This window comes from Scomber japonicus, chromosome 3, assembly GCF_027409825.1.
Source record: "Scomber japonicus isolate fScoJap1 chromosome 3, fScoJap1.pri, whole genome shotgun sequence".
Classification (NCBI taxonomy): domain Eukaryota; kingdom Metazoa; phylum Chordata; class Actinopteri; order Scombriformes; family Scombridae; genus Scomber; species Scomber japonicus.
The window spans coordinates 36,448,023-36,454,337 of NC_070580.1; the positions used below are offsets into that span (position 1 = coordinate 36,448,023).

Genomic DNA, 6,315 nt, shown 5'->3' on the forward strand with positions numbered 1-6,315 from the left:
AGAGCTTAACTATGCAAACTGAAGAGAAACAGCAATAAAACAGACGTGCCTAAAATAACAGACCTTCGGTGTACGTCTGTGCCTGTGTGTTCATACGACATGCATCAGTTGATACAGAAGATGCCCCAAGAAAAACAAACTAATCCAGACAGTTTCAGCCTCAGGGAGCCTGAAACAGCCTCTCAGTCAGTCAGTCAGTCAGACGGACAGACAGACGGAGAGGGCAGATGAATGCAGAGCTGGCGTCAAACCCAGAACGAACAGAATGGAAAACAGACCTGAGGCTCGGGTGAACTATCAGTATGAAATCAGAGCCATGGAGAATGAGAAGCACATTTAAAAAGGAGAAAAAAAGGGTTTAGAAGGTTGTAAAACACGATCAAACAGAGAGAGAGAGCGTCCGGTCCGTGACTGACAGGTTACACGTTCGATGCCAGAACAGCCGACTTGCCGATCAATTAGCAACTGTAGGAGAACGTCTCCAATAACAGAGCCAACGTGTGTTTTGATTGATTCGCTCTAGAGGTGATGATGAGGTGTGATTGCAAACAAAGCCAACAATAACACGCTGGTACAGATGAAGATTGAGAGTTCAGTTATGTGCATCCAGACATGTATCAGCCAGTGGGGTATCTACCAAAGGTCAGTTGGGGGTATGGTCACATGACTTCAGGCCAATCATTTTCCCACACAGGCAGGGAGATGACGGGAATATCCAATAAGAGACATGGGTTCTGCTTTTTAACCACCCTATTTAAATACTGTTTCTAATGTGTTTTATAATGACCCTGATGTTGGTCTATTATAACAATAAAGTTGTTCTTTATGCTACGAGTGTTGTTGGAGCTTGGCCTTTATTAGACTTGTTTCTATTCTCCATGCACTTTAGAAGTAGGTAAAGTTGTGCCAGAAATCTTCTGCAATCAATTAATCAATTAGTTGATTGACAGAAAATTAATCACCAACCATGTGAATGTTTTCTAGTTTCTTTAGCCCTCTATGACAGTAAACTGAATATCTTTGAGTTGTGGATAAAACAAGACATTTGAGGACGTCATCTTGGGCTTTGGGAAATACTGATTAATTATTTTATAGACAAAATAGTCATAAAAATAGTCTGCAGATTGATTGATAATGAAAAATGTTGAAGCTTTTTTCTGTGCCTCTCCCTTTAGGTGCAGAGACAACTTCAAACAAGTAATACTAAAAAACAGTCTTCTACGACATAAACACACACAGCGGGGGCGACACTGTCATTTAACTTTGTCTCCAGGCTTATAATTAGATTTCACTGCTGCTCGGTTCATTAAATGTTCCTGACAAGTCATCAAAACAAAAATCCAATCAGATGTCAGACTGATGCAGTTCTTAAGAGCTGCAGCTTTGAAATCCACTTCTCTTTGGCCGGCAGCCATCAGATAAGACTTTTATCTGGACTCTTTGTTGATTCTAGTCTTGGAGTGAAAGTGCCGGTCGACTCGATTCAGCACTTAAAAAACATGAGCCAGAAATCTCTATCAGTGTTTGTCTCTCTCAGTTTTTCTTTATAAGATTCAAACCTCGTGCTCATCAGTCATTCAGGCGCTGATTCTTCACCTCCTCCTGCTGACTCTCAGTTTTTTCCTCGCTCCAGTGAGCCGCTGGTGTAATACTGCTCTCCACTGAAGGACCTGACTGAGAGGGAGTCAAGTAGCTGGAATGGGCTCCACTCAGCTCTCAGTAGGTAAACAGACTCAGAGAAGCAGCTTTAATGGACTCTGATTAGTTCATTTCTTTATTTACCTTCATTGAGAAATACAAATATTGGCTGAAGCAAACAATCATTTTAGAGCTGAAACTATCAGTCGATCAGTTGATGGACTCAGGTGAAGTTTTGCTGATGTTTTAAGTGTTGAATGCTCGAAAGCTATTTTAAAAGACATCACTGACAAAAAGTTGGACAAAGCTGAAATCAATATTGAAAATAATCCTGAGTTGCAGCCCTACACTGTTATTTTTTCCTTATTTAGACAAATTAAATGTCCGTCAGAAGTTCCCAGAATACAAAGTCCTTAAACTGTAACTATTAACTGATTAGTCCATTAACAGAAAATGAATCACTATTATTGCTTTGTGTCATTTTAAGATTTCAGCTTCTAAAATGTGAATATTTTGTAGTTTCTTCAGTCCTCTGAGACTAAGTAGTAAACTGAACCAGACAAAACGTTGGCGTTGACGAAGACATCACCTTGGACTTTGGGAGACAATGATCAATATTTTTCTCTATTTTCCACCATTTCAAATATCAAACAACAAACTTTTAATTGAGAAAGTAACCACCAGATTAGCAGCCATAGTCCAAACACCGAAGACTTTAAGTTTATGACAAAAATCTAAACCTGAGAACTTGAAAACAGATCATGTTCGGCATTTTTTGCTGCATAAATGACTAATGATCCTAATTAATCAATTATCAGAACTGTTGCTGATCAATTTAGTGTATATGTTTCTTATTCTTTTTACAAAGATCATGATCTCAATGACACCTGTTAAAATAAAGGGTTAAATATAACACATACACACACAAACACACAAACACAGGTGGTTTTGTAGCAGCGTCACTCCATTATCATTACTACAGCAGCGCTACCGTCAGAGTATAGACACAATGACACAATGCTGCCAGGAAAACAACAATCAAACACACACACACACACACACACACACATACACACACACACACACACACACACACAGAGGGCAGGAAACAGCAGTCCCACACACAGATTGTACAGCAGAGGGGGTGTTGAACTCCAAAACAGGAAAGGCAAGGACAATTGGGGGAGGTTTACTCACAGCAGAGACAGACAGAGACAGACAGAGACAGACTGTACTGATCATTCTAGTTTCTGTCTTTAATAAACTCAGAACAAAGTATTTGAAACATATTTGGAGATGAGACAACAGCTCGGGCCGTTATTTACTGACCGTGAGTCAGCCCTGAGTGTTTCAGGTTTATCAGAGTCATCAGTTAGAAGAAGCTTCACAACACTTTAATGTCACCGCCCCTCAAAAACAGAAACACATGAAGGAATTGAAACTTTTTGACCCATTTTGATACAATTTTGCACCAACAGCCACAAATGCAAAACAGTGAGACTCATGATTACAGAAGTCATTCATTTTTAATCTTCAATGATCCCTGGGACCTCAATGACTACTAAAAATTCCTGCAATAACTTCTTGTAACTTCACAATGACCACCAAAACTCCCAAAAGGATCGCTGGAACCACCTCAAAACATCTATAAGCATCCTCGAAACCTCCTCAATGGCCAAAACACCTATCTTGGAACCCCATGAACAACCAGATACAGACCACCTGCAGAGACACTGAATCTTCAGTAACCACCAAACCTAATGCAAGAACTCCTGAAATGTCCTTGATAACCACTAACCTGTCTACAAAGACACTGGAACCTCCTACAAGAACCTGTCATGCCCCTAAATGACCACCAAAACTTATGCAAGAACTTCTGACAACATTTGATGACCATCAAAACCTATAAAAACATCCTAAATGACCATGAAAGCAACAAAAACTCCTGGAGCACCATTAACAACTAAGAACCCCTTAGACCCCTTAATGACCACCCAAACTCATGCACAAACTCCTGTAATCTCCTTACTAACCACCAAAAGTGGATGACCCTGGAACATCTCCAATAACTAACAAAAATCCTACAATCACTTTTAAAACCATCCCAATGATCACCTAAATGTCCAAAAGAACTTCTGATTTTCAAAACCTCTAAAACAACAACCAAAATGACCATGAAAGCTACAAAAACTCCTATAACACCAGTAACAACTGAAAAAAGACCCTGGAAATGAACACAATACTCCTGGAACTACATTAACAACCTGAAAGGTTCTCAATAACGACCAAAGCTGCTACAAGAACTCCTGACAACATCTGATAGCTCTCAAAACCTTAAAAAAACATCATTAATGACCATGGAAGCTACAATAACTCCTGGAACACCATTAATGACTAAAAAATATCCTACAAAGAGAATTTCTCAATAACCACCAAAACTCAAGCAAGAACTCCTGAAATGTCCTCAATGACCACCGAAATGTCCACAAATGACCACCAGAACCTGTACGAACTTTTTAAACATCCTCAATGACCCTGAAAATGACCACAAAAATCCTGGAACTACATTAACAGTGAAAAATGATCCTTTAATGACCCTGAATGATTCTCAAGACCACTAAAACTTATGCCAGAACTCCTGATAACATTTGATGACCGTCAAAACCTCTAAAAACAACATCCTAAATAACCATGAAAGCTACAAAAACTCCTGGAACACCACCAACACGTAAAAGAGATCCGATAATGACCCTGGAAATTTCTCAATAACCTCCAAAACTCAAGAAAGAACTCCTGAAGTGCCCTCATTGACCATCTAAATGTCTAAAAAGAACCATCAGGAGACCACAAATCTCTACAGGAGCCTTTGAAACCTCCTCAATGAGCCTGAAAAACTCCTGGAACTCGAAAAATGATCCTTTAAGCTTCTCAATGACCACCAAAACCTCTTCAATGACAACACATTAAAACATAAATGTGTGTCTGTCTGGAGTTAAATTACAGCAAACATGATACAGAAGTTAATAATGGTGATGCTTTTAAGATCATCACGACACATGTGATGAACTGTATATTCATGCTTTCTCATTTAGTTCTGTGATGAGGAATTAGCAGGTGTAAGAAGTGAAAATGAAAAGAAACTTGACTTTTTTTTCCCTCTTAAATGAACATCAGGGCAGCTCTGAGCTCACCAGGCTGAATATATATATATGTGCCATCTCCTCCAGATAACTCCAATATAACGTTCATTGCAGCACTCTAATAAACACGACTGTCCCTCTCTCTCAGTGAGCTGTCTTTTCCATCACTGACACGTTATTTCCTCCTGGGAGAGCATCCAGACACACATTTCACATTTCACATTTCAACTTTTTAAAAAAGACTCACCGAGCAGGAGTTTCTGTCTGGATGTGAGTCTGATTTTATTCCACTTCAGCTGAAAAGAGCAGAAAAAGGATCCTGGACGTGATGCAGCGGATAGCGGACAGTTCAGTGCCGGGTCACCTGTAGTCTCCACACGTTATAAACAAACTGAACACATGTGGGCAGCGGCTGAACCACTCCTTCAATCTGCGCTGTCTCACGATGCCTTCATGTGCGTCTCGGAAATGTGGGCTTTCCAGGTCAAGTGCAAGTTTAAAGGACGGTTTTTACCAAATAACACATAGATATGATGGAGCTCTCCTGTATAACTGACGAACGTAAATACAACTCCAAGATTAAGCCAAAAGCCAAAAAACAAAACTCCAAAAACAGTACATTACTCAAATTTCTGTGGTAATATTAGAGAAAATTGTGTTGAAAGGGTGAAGGGTTGATACCTCCTTTAAAGGTCAGGTCCACAATTTGTCAAGTCAGTCTTAAAATAACAGTCAGGAGCCCAAATGAACATGAAGTGTGTTTTTCTTGCTGTAATCATTCCTCCTGTTCATACTGACCATTAGAAGATCCCTTCATAATGTTTACAATGGAAGTGATGGAAGAATAAATCCACAGTCCTCCTCCTGTGTAAATATGGATTTAAAAGTTGATCTGAAGCTTCGGCCGTCCAAATGAGTCAAATCAAGTTTTCTATGTTTCAGCGTTACAGTGTTTTTAGTAGCAAAGTCTTTTTGTTACTATACTTCCACCACAGAGAAACAGGAAACACTAAGAGGACACTAAGAGGGAATCTGATGCTAAAAAGACTGTAAATGTGTCAGATATCACTTGATATGACTAACTCACACTGCACATCTACTTTTAAATGCATTTTTGACCAAAATGAGGCACCTCGACATTCATTAGAAGAGATCTTTTATTAGTCAGTATGAACAGAGGGATTGATTACAGAGAGGAAAACCTCTTTCCTTGTTCATATAAACACCTGACTGCTGGTTTGAGACACACACTTTAAAAACTGTGAACCTGTCCTTTAACCAAATCATCAGCTTCTGTGCATTCAAATTTGAGTTGCCATATTTCCCACAGCACATGATGTCAGTAAACATGTCCTCTGATGTCCTGTGTCATTACTTTATAAACCACAGCGCCCCCCTGTGGAAAGAGTTTGTCAGTACAGACCTGAATGTCCTCTAACAGTGAGTCTGCAGGTTAAAGAAGACTTCATACTACAGCACATTGAACTGGGTTTTATGTTCTTTTCTAGTTTTAAATACAGTTACAAGTGTTTCATAA

General features: G+C 39.4%; 1 protein-coding gene across 1 annotated transcript in view; it reads right to left on the reverse strand.

Annotated features, from left to right (window-relative positions):
* The window catches only part of si:dkey-49n23.1 (semaphorin-3D), a 92,507-nt gene extending 87,370 nt beyond the window's left edge, over window positions 1–5,137 (reverse strand). Inside the window, exon 1 of the mRNA XM_053315644.1 lies at window positions 5,026–5,137. The gene's annotated coding sequence lies outside the window, so the exon portion shown is untranslated. The remainder of the gene's footprint in view (window positions 1–5,025) is intronic.
* Between the last annotated feature and the right edge of the window lie 1,178 nt (window positions 5,138–6,315).